Consider the following 17,371-nt stretch of genomic DNA (forward strand, 5'->3'; position numbering starts at 1 on the left):
ATTGATCCTTTTTATGGTCCTAAAGTATGGATGTTCATAGAAAGAATTGTAAGAAATAAAGCATCACATCTTTACTCACTACTTTAACTGCATGCTTCTAAGGGCACATTTGTTTGAATCAATTTTTAGACTGCTATTCCTTTTAGTAGTATTTCCCTCCCTCACTAGCAAGATTCACTATGGAAAAATATTAACTATTTCTCAAGCACGTGCTATATTATAGTATGAAAAGTCTCCAAAGGTGTTTTGGGGGTAGAAATTGGTTTAAACCCAGCATGTCTTATCCTATCCAATTGCTCTTCCTTACCTCCCACTAACTCATAAAGTCAGCAATGAGGTAATAAGAGCTGCACCCAGAAAGCTTTCTCCCAAAACTGTCATTAGGCTATCTAGTAGAGCAGGTCTTATGGTACATGTCCTCACATCTTTTGGAGACAACAATTAAAATACCCTCAGAACAAAAGAAATAGGCTTGTGTTTTGAGAGCAATCTTTTGTTTGAGATTAAATTACAGAACCCACCCAGTAAAGGCAATTTCAGTGTAAGCAAACTGAAGTTTGGTGACCTTTTCCAGGTGTCTGAGGTACCACAGGGCACTTCTGATAGCTGGGGCAGGGGGCGGGGGCAGGTCAATGTAATACTGTGATGCTAGAGAACTGTCCACAATACCACCCTTTCTTCTGACACCATCTAAAAAGTCTGGGCATTTCCCTAATCACCCTCACTTTTGACACAAATTACAAGTTCAGAGATCCCCAAGACCACCCGCAAGTTCGATAATTTTCTAGAAAAACTGACAAATATCACTGAAAGCTATTATACTCATGGCTATAGCCTATTACAATGAAAGAATACCAATTAAAATCAGACAAAGGAAAAAATGCAATTGGTAGACTTTAGAAGGTCTCCAAACATGGATCATCCAGCTGTCCTTTCCTGGTGAAGTCATGGACAGTGTTAACTCCTCTCATCAATGACGTGTGCTAATAGACATGAAGAATTTGCATTCAGGAAAGCTCACCTAAGCTTTGGTTTCTAGAGTTTTAACTGGAGCTTCGTCACAGACCCAGTTGACTGTCTCCTGGAGGAGTTGGTCGGGGTTATTCTATAAAGATATTATTAAGAAACTGACAAAATTGAAAGATGCACTGTAGATTAAAGGATTATATTCATGTAAATTTATAAAGTTGATAACTGTACTATGATGTGAAAATGTAAGAGGATAACCCTATTCTTAGGAAACACACACTGACATATTTAGGGATAAAGGGTCAAACTATTATACATGTGTAACTTACCCTAAAATAGCTCAAAATATTATGTGTATATGTATATATGTATATATATAATTACTTACATATATACTCTGTGTGTTTATATAGATACACATATATACATATATGTGTGTATGTATGTGGTGTGTGCATGTCATGTATATGTGTGTGTGTGTATATATATATATATATATATATACACAAAGACATATATATGTTATAACATGTTATAATATATATGTTAGAGAGAGAAAGATGGAGAAAAATAGGAGGAGAGAGAGAGGGAGATAAAGAATAGATGGCAAAGCAAATTGGCTAGAGTGTTAAGACAGGTAAAGCTGGGTAGTCTGTGTAAACAATGGTTTTTCTTCACACTATTTTTATTATTGCAAATTTTGTAAATTTGAAACTACTTTGAAATAGTAAAAAAATAGTGAAAAAAAACCCATCTAAAACTGAACAGAAAACACTGCTCCACTTCCAATCCTGTTTCAAGATGAGGCAACAAAACATTCTTGTATGAGTGAGGCTTTCAGCTGCAGGTAATGCTGAAAACTCAAAGGAGCTCACACACTAAATGGAAATAATAGAGAACAGGAGAAATGTCAGGCACTCTGAATCTATGGATTCCAACTATGTCACACAACTCCATCTCTGTCTTTCTTAAATCCGTTTTCCTCTTTGTTATCTTCACCCTTTCAGATACTCGAAATCCTTGTGGTAATAAAGGTGTTCCCCAATGACTCTTAGATTCAAGTGATTCTTACAGCTAGTGATTGCAGCAAAAAGATTCAACATATTTCCTAAAAATTCCAGAAGAAATAAAAATTAAAACGAATTCTCTAGGTTTTCAATGGTTTTGCATGTATTAAACACCGAGGATTAAGCACTATGGACGGTGTGTGGTACTCTGATTGGCCAGGTCTGAGTCACATGACCACCTGTGAGCCATGGGGGGTGGGAACTGTGGGTGTCAAGCATGCAGAAACCACCTGATTGAGAGATGGAAGAGTGGTTCCCAAAAGAAAATAAGGAGTTCTGTTACTATACAAGAATAGGCAAATAATAAAATAAGAAAATCCCCATGACCACCATTCAATGAACTTTACTATACTATCACACTTCATGTTCCCCTACCTCTTAACACCTTTCCTCACAGCAGCATCTTTTGTTGAATCTGAGAAAGAGGCTTTGTATCACAAGACTTCCCACAGCGAGTGCTCAGGGTCTACTTACACATTCAGTAAAGACCCACCCTGTGGACACAGTAGGCTCGGGGCTATAGGGGTTGGCACTGCAGGAGCTGAGGAGTAGGCCAGCCATTAACTCCACAGGCAGAAGCACTTGAACAGTTCTTCCCGGTGAAATTTATGACATTCACGAATCCACAAGCACTCTGAGAGTTTTCCTCTCACATGGGCAATCTATAAAACCAAAGCTTCTGGATGAGACCTGCAGGTGGTTTATTTCAATTGAAAGTTGTATTCGTTTTAACATGTATTAAATTTATCACACAATGAATGCATAATATATGCATATTTAATGAGCATTCAAAATATATTTAAACTATCAAATATTCATGAATAAATATCCATATACTACCAGAAAAACAGAATACATTTGCCAAGAGAGTTGATATCCTTTATTTGGGGGACTGCGATATTCATCTCAATACTATAAGGATATAAACTGATTTAAACAAAAACAACTTTTTGAACTTAATGTTATCAATGAAAAATGTTGCCTTCCATATCAGTAAACAAAGGATGTTGCAGCCTCAAGCCATTACATTACAGCAGCCTGAGGGTGAGCCCTGAGGGAACTCGGGATAGAAACAGGATGCCTGCCATCTACCAGTCAACTGCTACAGCCACCCCCTGAAGGTGCATCCTGAGGACACTGAGGATGAGAAAGCACAGGACTGGCCCCAGACAGCTGAGATGCATATCAAAGGAATAATCTCAATGAACCCTGACGTTTGCATGTTCCCATACACAGAAAAGCACTAAATTCCTTAACTTGAGATACCTGGTTTTCTTTAATTAACAGTAATCTTTTCACATTCAAACTGCCTGGTCTTTGTTGCAAAGTCCTGTATATCCTGGCTTCTCCCTTACCTCTTCTGAGCGGTCTCTCAGAGCTATCTGAGATGCTGTGTCCCCAGCTTAAGTCCTCAATTTTGTCCACCAAATAAAACATAATTCTCAACTTTTAGGCTGCGCATTTTTTTCAGTTGACAATGTTAACATGACACTTCTGTCAGATAAAAAATGATTTAAAAACAATCCTTGTAGAGTCTATTATTTGCTGGCAGCAAAGCCAAAGACTTGGTTCTCAGCTAACTGGTCCAAAGGAGAATCTAGTAAAATAGCTTTCTAAATGAAGAAGCACCAACTCTAACCTGCAGTGCAATAATGTGTTTCTTCTTTCCACAAGAGAGCACTTAAAATGAAATCTCTACCTAAATGCCAGTCATATGATAACAGTCACTGGCTTTATAAAAGTAATTGTCCAAATACAAGATAATTTTTTATGTCACTATCCATCCAGAACGAGGGAAACAAAATTATTCCTATCTCCAATTAAAATATTTTTTGTCTCAAACATTTCATATGAAAGTCCACAAAACAACAGGGTGTAAGTGGTAAAAAGACAAATAAATAAAAATAAACAAAAAATTTGTGGTTAAAAAAAAAGGCAAATTTTCCCACATCACAATTAGAGCCATGTTTAGTTTTCCTCTGTCTGTAACTACAAAATTGAAGTATATATTCCTGCTTTCCTTTTCTCCCTTTTAGCTAAGCTCTGGGGCAGTAAACAGGTATATTTGTGGAACTAGGGAAGTATGGGAAAAAATGACCAATCTTTGATATTTTTCTAGCCAGTTCCCATATCCCATATCCTGAAATTAATATTTCACCTGCTGCTCCGTTCTACATCTCTGCAAGACTTCAGAAAGATGCTCACTGATCACTTCTAGAATGGAGATACAGGGTGAAAAGAGAAGGATAGAAAACGTCTGACAGCTGTGATTTGCTACAAATGGAATGGTGGCTCATCCAGAAGAGATTAAATAATTTCAATTCAATAAATACTTATTTTACTAGACCTATCACTTACATGCTATGTTCAAAGTCCCCTTGTAGCTAAACAATGCATTTGCTCAGGCAAAGGATACCAAGCTACTCTATAACCTGGTTTACTTATTTCATGGGTTGAGTCATAATCTAAAATTATTTTGATTACATAAATATATGTTTGTATCTTCCACACAAGCTATGCCCTGTAAATGCAGAATCTTGTCTGTTTTGTCCTCTCCTTTCCCCTGGGTGCCTGTCACCTAGTGGATGCTCAGTAAATATTTGTTGATTAAATGAAGATAAGGTGTTTAAGAATTAGGGTATACCAATAGCTTTAATAAGTCACCCCCACCTCTCAGTGGCTTAACCCCAAAATAGATTTACTCCTGGGTCACATAAGAGTCCAAAGCAAGTCAGTGGGGATGGTAGATACCGGATCATCCTCAACATACAGCTGCTGATTTTTTTTGTTTTTTAGGAAATGACATCCAGCTGGCAGATGCAGGGGGTGGGAGAGCAGAGAGATAGAGAGAGAGAGTTAAAGGCACTCTCTCTGTTAAATTATCTAGGCAGAAGCAACACATGTCACCTGTGATTTTTATATAGAAATATAGTGACTGAAACTTGAATAAGAGTTTCTTAGAAATAAAATAACCCAAATTAAAAAAATTGTGTTTTGAAATTGAACCTATATTATTTTTATGCACTCATATATAAGGACTTTTTCAGGCAAGTTTTTGCTCCATTTAAAATAAATTTGATGGAAATTCTCACGGTTCAATGCCCCCCAAAACAATCATACTCTACCTTTTAATATGAGAAGGGTTCTATTTACTGAATACAATTATCCTCTATTAATACAACACTGTTTAATTGCTTATATTATAATCAGCATTTCTGACATAGAATAACACAATAATTTTGTTTCTAATAACAACTTAAAATTACTTTGCATGATTACAGTAGTTTCCCTTATTTATTTCATTATTGGCATCAATTATAAGAAAGGCTCATGGTAAGTCCAATAAAATGTGAATCCTAAATTTCAGAACCTAAACTCCAATATGTTTCAACCATACTGTGGTATTCCTAAAAGGTTTCATATTAAAAAAAGTAAGATAGATTTACAAAGTAATGTTTTAAAGTCCTATAATTTTTAGAGGACACTCACATATTACTTCATATGATCCTTACCAAAAGCTTGGCATATACAGGTGGAACTTTTTTTCATGTGTCCATCTTAAAAATTAGGAAAGTGAGTATGCAGTTGGTCCAGTGACTGAGGTGATCTTCCCCTCTGCTCCCTACCTAAGAATAGGAAATTCTCTCCTCAAGAAAATACAGTTGACCCTGGAACAATGTAGGGGTTAGAGACGCTGACTCCCTGTGCAGTCAAAAATCCACATATAACTTTATGGTCGGCCCTTCTCATCTGTGGTTCTGAATCTGAGGATTCAACCATCCACAGATCATGTAGTACTGTATTACTTATCGAAAAAAAAATCCATGTATAAGTGGATCTGTGCAGTTCAAACCCAGGTTGTTCAAAGGGCAACTGTAATGTCATTCAGATTCTCTACAACTTGTCATATCCCAAATCTGGTATTCACTGACGAACAACCAAGACTACCAAGAAAAGGAGAATTAGAATAAAAAACAAAACAGAATCAGAATCATAGATGACCTAAACATTAAATTTCATACATATTTTGGTAAATATTATCAAGTTCAAGAAAATAGATGACAAGGTGAAGAATTTAACTTGACAACTAGAAACTATAAACTGATTGAAGTTGAACTGATAGAATTAAAAATTATACGAAATTTAAAACTCGGTAGTGGATTGGACACAGGTAAAGAGAGGTAAGTGAACTGGAAGATAGAGTAGTAACAATATTAAGACTAAAGCACGGGAAACGAAAAGAATAAAAAGGACACAAAAGCGCATTTGAGACATATGGGCCACAGTAAACATTTTTATCATATGTGTAAACTGGAGTCCAAAGAAAAAAGGAGACCGAGATTGGGGTGAAAACAATATTTCAGAAATGTTAACAGCTGAGAGTTCTCTAAAACTAAAAAGAATATATGGAGCCATAAATTCAATAAGCACTAAAAAAACGCAACAAGAACAAATACAAAGAAAACCACACCTAAGATCACCACAGTACAATTCATGAATGGCAAAGAAAAACATGACATCTTAGAAGCAGCCAGACGAAAAAGAGAGAGATTACTTTCAAAGGAACAATAGGATTAAGATTACAGCTTACTTCTCAGTGAAACTGAATGGATACTAGAAAATAATGGAATAACATTTTTAAGTGCTAAAGAAAAGAACTTCCCATTGGGAATTCTAGAGGCAGAGAAAATGTTGTTTGGAAGGAAAGATGAAATAAAGAAATTTGCAGACAAACAAAATTTAGAAAATATTTTCTCATCAGAACTGACTGAATTAAGTTATAAAGGGAGACCTGCAGGCAGAAGGAAGATTATCACAGATGAAAATAAGGACTTTATAAAGAATTATGTATAACAGAAAGGATAAATAAGTGGATAAACCTAAATAAAATCTAACCGCACAAAAGAGTAATAATAAAATATATGAAAAATTAGAATGCATTAAAACAAATGGAAGAGGAAAAAGTAGTAAAAGAAATTTAAGATCTCAGCATTGCTTGAGAAGCAGTAAAAGAGCTAATAAGTCATGGTACATGTGTAACTGCTACTTGCAAAAATAACAAGCTAATACAAGGGAAAATGGAATTTGAAGAAATCTCAAAGGAAGAAAGAAGAGCAAAAGGAACATAACAAGGTGGGACAAATAGTAAACAAGGAGTAAACGGTCTATAAGAAAATACATTAACTGTAAATTCTCAAATTAAAGGACAAGGATTATTGAAACAAACAAAAAACCTAATTCTATGCCACCTACAAGAGACAAGAGTCAGATTGAAAATGAAAGGATTCAAAAATTATGTCATAACAACAGTAAGCAAAATTGAAGAAGATTTTTTAACGTTAACATAGATTTGAAAGCAAAAAGTATCACTGGCGTTAAGGCAGGATAATAAAACCCACTGTTACTTTACAAGGAATATATTATAAATCTAAACTTCAATGCAATATATGAAGGGAAATTCCAAAAATCTAAGTAGAAATAGAAAAATCTGAATTACCTAGATCAGTAACATAGAACCACAGCAACAAATCAGCAGATTATAGGAGATCTGAATACCATCATTAAAAACTTTGGCCTAAATTTACATAAAACACTGGACCAACAATGATGGAATATATATATTACGCAGAAATTTTTAGGTGCGCATGGCACATTTATAAAATTGACTACATTCTGGTTATAAAACAAGACTCTGAATAAGCAAGAAATTTAAAACTATACAACCAATATTTTACCAAATAGTTGGATATTAAAAACATACTTCTGATCATTATGTAGGTCAAAGATAAAGTCGCAATGGGAATTAGAATTTTATTAATTGAATGATAATGAAAATATGCCATAACAAAACCTGTGGGTTGCAAATAAAGCTCTGGTCACAGAGAAGTTTATGTATTCCAATTATACTCTCTAAATGTAAAACGGAAAGGAATAAAGCAACTAGAAGAGAACCTATCACCCTGAGGTAGGCAGCTCCTGAACTGTACCTGGTGGGGAAGGCAGGGCAGAACTTCAGGAGGCCAGCTGGGAGCACGGTGAACCCCATGTCAGGAGCAGTCTCCAAGAAAGAGAATTTAATGTACAAAGGAATGCCTAAAATATATTTAAGAGCTAGCACCCTGACCCCTCTTAAGGATGACTTATGCTGCTGGGGAAAAAATAAGAAGTGCTCGATGTAGAAGGTGAATAGCTTTATAATTCCCAGGAGAATCTTGGTACCAGGACCACACAATGAAGAACTTGGAGTCCCCGTGGCTAACCCAGCAGAGAGAAAATGAGAAACAGAGATGCGAGAGAAAATAAAGGGAACTCTTGGTGCAATTTGGTGCTGCTGCAGGTCCAAGTCCAGGTATGTGCTCTCTATCTCCACATCTTAAATAAAAGCCACCATGTTCCTCAGTCTTTCAGGTACTTAGAATTTCTCTTTAGAACATGAAAACGGGGTCAGGTTTGCTGTCTGCATCGCTACAGTACAAAATAGAGGCAGGTTGTTTGAAATACTTCTCCATCTGGCAGAGGAGGCCTTGAAGCTGTGAGCCACTCGCTGCAAACCAGCAGGACATGAAGGATTCTTGAGAAGATCTGAAGCTACTGGGAGGCCTTTGAGGAGTTAAATCCCATAGTAAATACTGTACCTTCAATGGCCCCTTCTCCCTCTCTGTCCAGTCTTCCTCCACTCCCGTGGGGACCCAAAGGGGTTAAATGAGCACTCTGATGTAATCAATATAGCAAATTACTGGTATCTTCTATGGATTATTGAGATCATAAATGCCCTATATACAGTATTATATAGAAAGCAAGAGAGTTGACATAATACTTATATAAAACCATGAAGGTGGAACTATCGTCCTTGGTCCTTACCATATAAACACACACACATAGACACACACACACTTAATGGAGATTGAAAATTTACATATTTATTGTTTTCCAAACCAATAGATGCACACCTAAATCTCCAATGATAATGTCTATGATAAGCTTTTCTAGTCAGGGTATCACATGTAGACATAGCTGTTTCAATTCAAAATCAGGCTACCACCTGTTAAATATACAGGAGTCCATGTTTATGTGCCACGATCCATCACTGTTGTGCGAAAGCCATGTAAGCAAATTCAATGGGGAGATCCAGGAATCACAGCTACTACATTTTTCATACCTTTGACAGTAATACACATCTCTTCAATAATTCCAGAAATGCAGTATTGCTGTTGATTTCAAGCTTGTTGGAATGGGAGACAAGTTCAGTTTAGTTTCGTTTGGCTTTCCTACACAAATTTGAAAAGCAAGACAAGGGATGTTCTATCACTAACTGTGTTTTCCCCACTTATATATCAAGAACGGGATAAATATCCACAAATTTCATTATGAACCAGTGAGCACACTGTGAGTTGGGCTTGGGTCAGAACTCAGTTTATCACCTGACCTCCATATCTCTCATGCTAACAACTTGAGAGGGTATCATTTCTGTTTAATAGATGTTATTGATACCTCAGACCACTTATCTAGATGTTTTTGAAGTGTCTGAATGTTACTCCAGGTCAGTGTCAGATTCAATGATTCAGTTGCTGATTCAAGACTCTTATAAGATACACATATGCATGTGCACACACACACACACACACACACATCCATTCATTCATCTATCTGTCATCTACCTATCTATATCTATAAATATTTTTTGACATAGCATTAAGTGAAAGAAGTGTGAGAACATTTCCCAGTTTGTGGATTTTCAATTTTCCCTTGTGAAGACTGAGTTGCTATATTTATAGAAGCTTGAGAAGCTGGAGTTACTAGGTCTTCTTAATGATTCATACATTTTATCATAGTAAATATCTTTTAATCCCTGATAGTATTTTTGACTTCTTTTTCTGATATTATTATAACTAAATCCATTTCTTTTTGATCAGTATTCTCCCCTTAGATTCTTTCTGTCACTTATACTTCAGACTTTCTATGTCCTGTTAAATTGGGTATGTCATAAATAAATAATAATAATTGTCTATTTAGCTAAATTAAATCTTACGTTTAATGTATTTATTGTGATTTTAATTTTAACATTTTCTTTCTTAAGAACTTCATTGGATATTTTGCAAATAGATATAGACTTTTTCTTGATTTTGTCTTTATTTTATAAAATATTTTATATAATTTCTTTACATTTAGAACTGAATTTTCAAAAATCACTGGATTTATTGAAAGACATGGTATGTATATCAGTTCTTTTTTTTAGTTGACTTTTATTTATGTTTGACTTCATTTCATCTATAGTTCATATTTGATATTGAGGTCATTTTTTTTTTCAATTTAGTTTGTTGAAAGTCTGAGGGCTTAAGTAGAGAATAATTTCCTCTAAAATAGGTTTAAATGTGCTTCTTCTGGGTTCCAAGGAACACTATTAACCTGGGAAACTATCTTGAGCTTAGCTTCAATTCATCAATATATGATTTTTATGATAAGAGATCTACTTCTAATTTGAACTTCAGACCCAAGTGAGATCTGTAATTGCAAACATGCAGGGCATATTATTATTAACCCCCAGCCACAGCATAAAAATATGATTTCTTACAGCCTTCCATTAGTGATAGGCACATTTTTGTAGCCTCCTGTTTTAGCCCCCAGTGAGACTCTGCACTTAATATACAGGTGTAAGATTCATCCCCAACTTAGCAAAAGTCCATGATTTAGTCAGTTTTTCCTAAACTGACATTGAATTTGCCTCTAAGACAGTCTCAGATTTCTTTGACTAAAATCACTTCTCTGATTACAAGCCATCTTTTGTTATTTTTATTATTTTGTGTTTTATTTCTTTGGTGGGAGAACTTAATTGCCTGCCTTATCATCTTACAATCTCAGCAATTTATTAACTTTTATGTTATTTTATCCTCTCTCTAGTAATACTGTGGACTGGTATTCTTTTTAAGACCTACTCTAATACACTTATTTATATATTTTGTAAAAGGTATGTTTATATTCTTAATATCTTTTTTTTTTTTCTTTTTAGCACCTTGGTAAAATCCACCATGTACAGACAGGCATAAGGAAGACCAGGAGTTTATTCATCATCAGAAACTCATCCTATTAGAAACACCATGTATTGGATAATTCAATAATATCTAATTGGCCCAATCTGATTCTGTAGCAGATAGAATTCCCTTGGAAACAGACTCTAAGAATATGAGATTTGTATGTAGTAGAGCTATTAATGTGTGTTCTTGGGAACAATATCTGTTAATAATATAGTAAAACAATGTAGGAAGAAATACAACATAGTTCTCCAAAGAAAATACATCTAAAGTTAGTTGAATTTCCCGAATGTCTTGTAATCATGAAAAACTATATATGGAGTCCCTATGATTACTGTACTTACCTATGGGGTAGTACTGCTCTTATATTTCCATCAGTTCTATCAATCTTCATGTCCTAAGCCTTAATACATTTTTTTATCAAGAAATCCAGTAATTTCCTAGTGTCCTTACAGTAGATATGGTTGTTTGCTTAAGCCATAGCATTGCTTCCTTTTACATACAACTCTGATTTTGATTAGATATCAACCTTCCCACAGGCAGCTTGGATATCCATAGGCTGTGGATGACACATTGGAAACCAATAACATGTCATTCAAACATTCTGGTTAAGCTGCCATTCTACTTGTCAGTGATCTTTTATTTTTCAGGAATAGAAATGTAGTGAAATTCAGATCACAGAGAATCATAAAGAAATTTGCTTTTGGAAAAATCATTTCTCTGTAATTAGCAATGATTTCCAGAAACATTTCTTCTTCTATCACTGATGTGAAGGAAAATGCAGGTAATCATGATCATTCTTGGCAGTAATTCTACAAGTATGTACAGAACCAATTTTAGGGTGGCATCAATACTGTGGCCAGGAGAGCTGAGAGATAGTAAAACTTGAGCCTTTATAATACTAATGAGCTCCTAAATTGATAAATTCTGAAGATTGTCTTTCTCCTAGACTTCTTCTGTATCAGCTTAATCATAGCAATCATAGTTAAGTTGTTTGAATCAGAGTTCCTTGAGTCAGCATCCTAAATGAATAAAATATTTGTGTTAGAAATGGAAATCTGAAAATAACATTCTAAAATATGGAATTGAGTAAAATTGATACAAGGCAATAAGGATAATATTTTTCTGTCACAGGAATCTGAAAATACTAGTTATTCTACAGAAAAGTTCTGTTTAACTATTGCCTATCGTATATTGAGATGTATCAACTTTTGATGATGGCTGAGTCATCCTGAATCCTAGTAGGAAATATTTATGAGATTGAGCTAGGTTGAATCATTTCTTTGGCATTACATAACACCTTAAATATGAGAAAACTTTTGTCTGCAAGTGACTCATAGGAAATCTGAGCGAGAAAAATATGTCTCTGCTAAGAGAGGTCATCTTCACTTATGGATTATAATCAAAACATTTGGAAGTTTAGTAATCAGGGGCCTGGATAATTTAGAAAAGCTAAGGCTTGTAAGAACGATACTCTAAACGTTTGGGAATTTGAGAGAAAATAAGATTAGAACAAAACACTTGTCCCCCCCAAACCTTTTCCAAGCACCTCCTGTAAAGCATTGTGTGACTGATGAAGGGCACAGTCTGATTATTGTGAAGATAGAGCTGTCTAAAGCAGCGATATTCGTGCCAGAGGCAGTTGGTTAAATCACCTGGTAACTGAGACCAAGAGGAAAGGAAAGTGTTACATTAAGGTCTCATGGCACAGACAGAGCACAGAGCTTGTTATCATAAACCAGAAACTTCCAGATTCATAGGCCCAAATAATTGCTGATTGTGTATTAGTATTCATGCAGTTAATTGAAAACAAGTAGACTGTATAACTAGTTTTAAAAGAAATGTATACCAAAGTGACGCCAAGCCTGGTTAGAGTATATGATTGCTAAACCTTCTAAAGTAAACACTAGTCCCAAGAATTTTCACCTACAGAAAGTACGTTGCTAAAGTGGTACAGACCCAGAAAAGAAATTTTACACTGTCCACTCTAAGGTCACAGAGACAACAGACATGGCTATACTCTGAGAGAGGAGAATAAAAGCTCTCTGATTCACAAGCTATGAAAATCACTTCACTGACAGAACAGGAAGTTTTTGTATCCCTGTCCAACGTGTAAAGTATATTATAGACAACTGCATATTTTCCCATTGTCCACCTTTACAAAAGGGAGTTCTTTATTGTAATTATCATGCTTTTTACAACTTTGTGTACAGTTAAGGAAGATAAATCACCTTATCACTGGACCATTGGGAGCCATGTCAGAGGACTGAATACTACCCAGAGATCTTGTACTTCAGAATAAATGCAGTAATTGACTTTGGATTTTCTCCCTTTGGGAAGGCCTTAAGACATGTTTCAAGTGGGCACGAATTTTTTTTAAATGTATTGTAGAATGTGTGGAATGAAAATATGTATGTGGAATAAGTTCTTGGATAGCCAAAGAGCTTGTAATATTGGATTTTAATTGTTGCTTATCCATTTATATTCCATATTCCCCCTTCATTTCCCTACTAGAAACTGAATTCATTTTCCCCAAATATCCAGTTCATTCTATGAAGCTTTATATAACTTAGTAGAGACTGAGTGGGCACTGTTTAGTCTAAACCAATCACAATATTTATCTTTACATCTATCAGTGATTGGTTGGAAAATAGACATGGAATTTACTGAGAATTAAAAGAATTGGGAAGTCAGCTAAGGGCTTCTGGGAAAGTTCTTTGCTCTTCAGTCAAGAATCTAAGAACAGGAATAAGCCTCTAAAACTGATTGCTACTGGCAGTCACCTTGTAACCCTGAGGGCAACCAGTCTTAGCATAAAGCTAATCTGAGGACAAAAGAGATAAAAGACAGATAAAACCAATGACTCTGATGACCTCATTAAGTCATGTATTCAGTGAGCTTAGAAATCTGCTCCAACTTCCAGTTTTATGAGACAATAGATGATCTCATTGTTTTAGCAAGTTTATATAGAATTCCTATTAATTAATCCAAAAGCATTCTAAATAATATAATCATATTCCCCATCTATTCCCTCTGGAAAACCTAGAGGGTGCTTGTGAAGAGATTCTATATAGGACAGTTTTCCAGGGGTATCCACAGTAATTCCATACATCAAGCATCTCTGTGGCCTAGTTTTACAGAAAACTAAGTGCTTTTTACTCCATTCTGTCCTCTTTTATGATAACCCCCTGTAAAACTGGATGGTCTATATATGTCTGTACTCCATTTCTGGACTATTCAGGTACTGAGCCATGTGACTTCAGGTTTCCTTGAAGAGCAAAAAATTACACTGGGTATTTATTTCAGTGTCTGGACAGCTCATGATAAGAATATTCTATTTCATTTTAGTTTTGTCAATAGGGAGGGTTCTGTGCCCAGAGGAGAATGATAATCAAAACAGTATAATGTTTTCTCATGCTTGAGAATACTAATGCTGTTAAATATTTCTCTCAAACACTATGTGTAATGAATGACTGGAATTCAATCCTAGGTATAAACTTTAATTTACTCCATCTTTCCCCAGTTTTTATACTTACATTTTTTATTGTCCTTTGCTTTTGTAATTAATGCCTCTATAAATATTTTTATACAAAATCAGTATTATTCAATAGAATTATTTTTGAATTCCTATCTTAGCAAGATGCTTATCTATTTCAAATTTAGTACTAGGTATTCATTAGTAAATTTGATTCTTGTTATCATGGAGCTTACAAAGTACTGAGGAGAGAGATGCGAAATAAAATCTCACAATAACATATTTTTCTGTGATAAATACTATCCAGAAAACATATAGTATTTTATGAGACTAAGAGTGAAAGAACAAACGTGTTTTCCATTAAGAAAAAATCTGAGAGAGACCTTCAAGATTGCAGAGGAGTAACACGTGGAGATCACCTTCCTCCCTACAGATACATCAAAAGTACTTCCCCATGTGGAACAACTCCTACAGAACACCTACTGAATGCTGGCAGAAGACCTCAGACTTCCCAAAAGGCAAGAAAATCCCCATGTACCTGGAGAGGGCAAAGAAGAAAGAAAAACCAGAGACAAAAGAATAGCAATGGAACCTGCACATCTGGGAGGGAGCTGTGAAGGAGGAAAAGTTTCCACACACTAGGAAGCCACTTCACTGGCGGAGACGGGGGCGGGGTGTGTGTGTGGGAAGTTTCAGAGCCACGAAGGAGAGTGCAGCAATGGGTGCAGAGGGCAACGCGGAGAGATTCCTGCAAAGAGGCTCGGTGCTGACCAGCACTCACCAGCCTGAGACGCTTTGCTCACCCGCCAGGGGACTGGGGACTGGGAGCTGAGGATCGGGGGTCAGATCCCAGGGAGAGGACTGGGGTTGGCGGAGTGAAGACAGTGTGAAGGGGTTAGTGCACCACAGCTAGCCGGGAGGGAGTCCAGGAAAATATCTGGACCTGCCTAATAGGCCAGAAACCATTGTTTCGGGATGCGCGAGGAGAGGCGCTTCCTGCTCTGTGTGCCCACAGACAGCAGAGCACAACCTAAGCAAGCTCCAGAGATGGGCATGAGCCGCAGCTATCATCTCAGACCCCAGAGTCATGCACGGACCACTAATGCTGCCACCACTGCCACCAAAAATCCTGTGTGCAAGCACAGGACACTACCACACTCCCCCAGGAGCCTGTGTAGCCTGCCACTGCCAGTGTCCCATGATCCAGGGACAACTTCTCCAGGAGAACACAAGGCACACCTCAGGCTGTTGCAATGTCACGCCAGCTTCTCCCCCTGCAGGCTCACCCCGCATTCCAATTATGACTATCATACCTTTCCTCCTCTCCGACCTGAGTGATCAAGAGAGCCCTAATAACCCGCTGCTTTAATCCTTTCCTGTCTGGGTGGGGAACAGATACCTGAGGGTGGCCTACACACAGAGGCAGGGTCAAAACCAAAGCTGAACCCCAGGAGCTGTGCGAGCAGAGGTTAGAAAGGGAAATTTCTCCATGCATCCTCAGGAGCAGTGGATTAAATCCCTGCAGTCGACCTGATAAACCCTACATCTGTGGAATACCTGAATAGACAATGAATGTTCCCAAAATTGCTCTCTTCCTTTTTTTTCTTTTAACGAGTGTGTGTGTGTGTGTGTGTGTGTGTGTGTGTGTGTATGTTTCTTTGTGTGATTTTGTCTGTCTAGGTTTACTTTTACCATTTAACCTAGGGTTCTGTCTGTTCATTTTTCTGTTATTTTTGGGTTTTTTTTGTTTGCTTATTTGTCTTTTCTTTTAATGAGTGTGTGTGTCTGTATGTTTCTTTGTTTGATTTTATCTGTTTAGTTTTGCTTTGACCATTTGTTTTGGGGTTCTATCTGTTTTTTTTCTTCCTTTTCTTTCAAGGCATACAGATGGCATGGTCTTGGTGATACAGCCAGGTGTTGCGCCTGGGCTTCTGAGGATGGACAGCCGAGTCCAGGACATTGGACAACTAGAGACCTCCCAGCCCCGTGTAGTATTAATTGGCAAGAGCTCTCCCAGAGATCTCCATCTCAACACTAAGACCTAACTCCACCCAATAGCCAGCAAGCTCCAGTGCTGTATGCCCCATGCCAAACAACTAGCAAGACAGGAACACAACCCCACTCATTAACAGAGAGGCTGCCTAAAGTCATACTAAGTTCACTGACACCACAAAACACATCACCAGATGGAACCCTGCCCACCAGAAGGACAAGATCCAGCCCCATCCACCAGAACACAGGCTCCAGTCCCCTCCAACAGGAAGCCTACACAGCCACTGAACCACACTCAACCACTGGAGATAAACACAAAAATAGCAGGAATGATGAACCTGCAGCCTGTGCAAAGGAGATCCCAAACAGAGTAACTGAAACAAAACGAGAAGACAGAGAAATATGTAGCAGATAAAGGAGCAAGGTAAAAACCCACCAGAGCAAACAAATGAAAGGGAAATAGGCAGTCTACCTAAAAAAGTATTCAGAGTAATGATAGTAAAGATCCAAAATCTCTGAAATAGAATGGAGAAAATACAAGAAACGTTTAACAAGGACCTAGAAGAACTAAAGAGCAAACAAATGATGATGAACAACAAAAGAAATGAAATTTAAAATTCTCTACAAGGAATCAATAGCAGAATAACTGAGGCAGAAGAATGGATAAGTGACCTGGAACATAGAATGATGAAAATAACTGCCACAGAGCAGAATAAAGAGAAAAGAATGAAAAGAATTAAGGACAGTCTCAGAGACCTCTGGGACAACATTAAACACACCAACATTCAAATTACAGTGGTCCCAGAAGAAGGAGAGAAAAAGAAAATGTCTGAGAAAAT

Source organism: Delphinus delphis, chromosome 9, assembly GCF_949987515.2.
Source record: "Delphinus delphis chromosome 9, mDelDel1.2, whole genome shotgun sequence".
In the NCBI taxonomy this organism is placed as follows: Eukaryota; Metazoa; Chordata; class Mammalia; order Artiodactyla; family Delphinidae; genus Delphinus; species Delphinus delphis.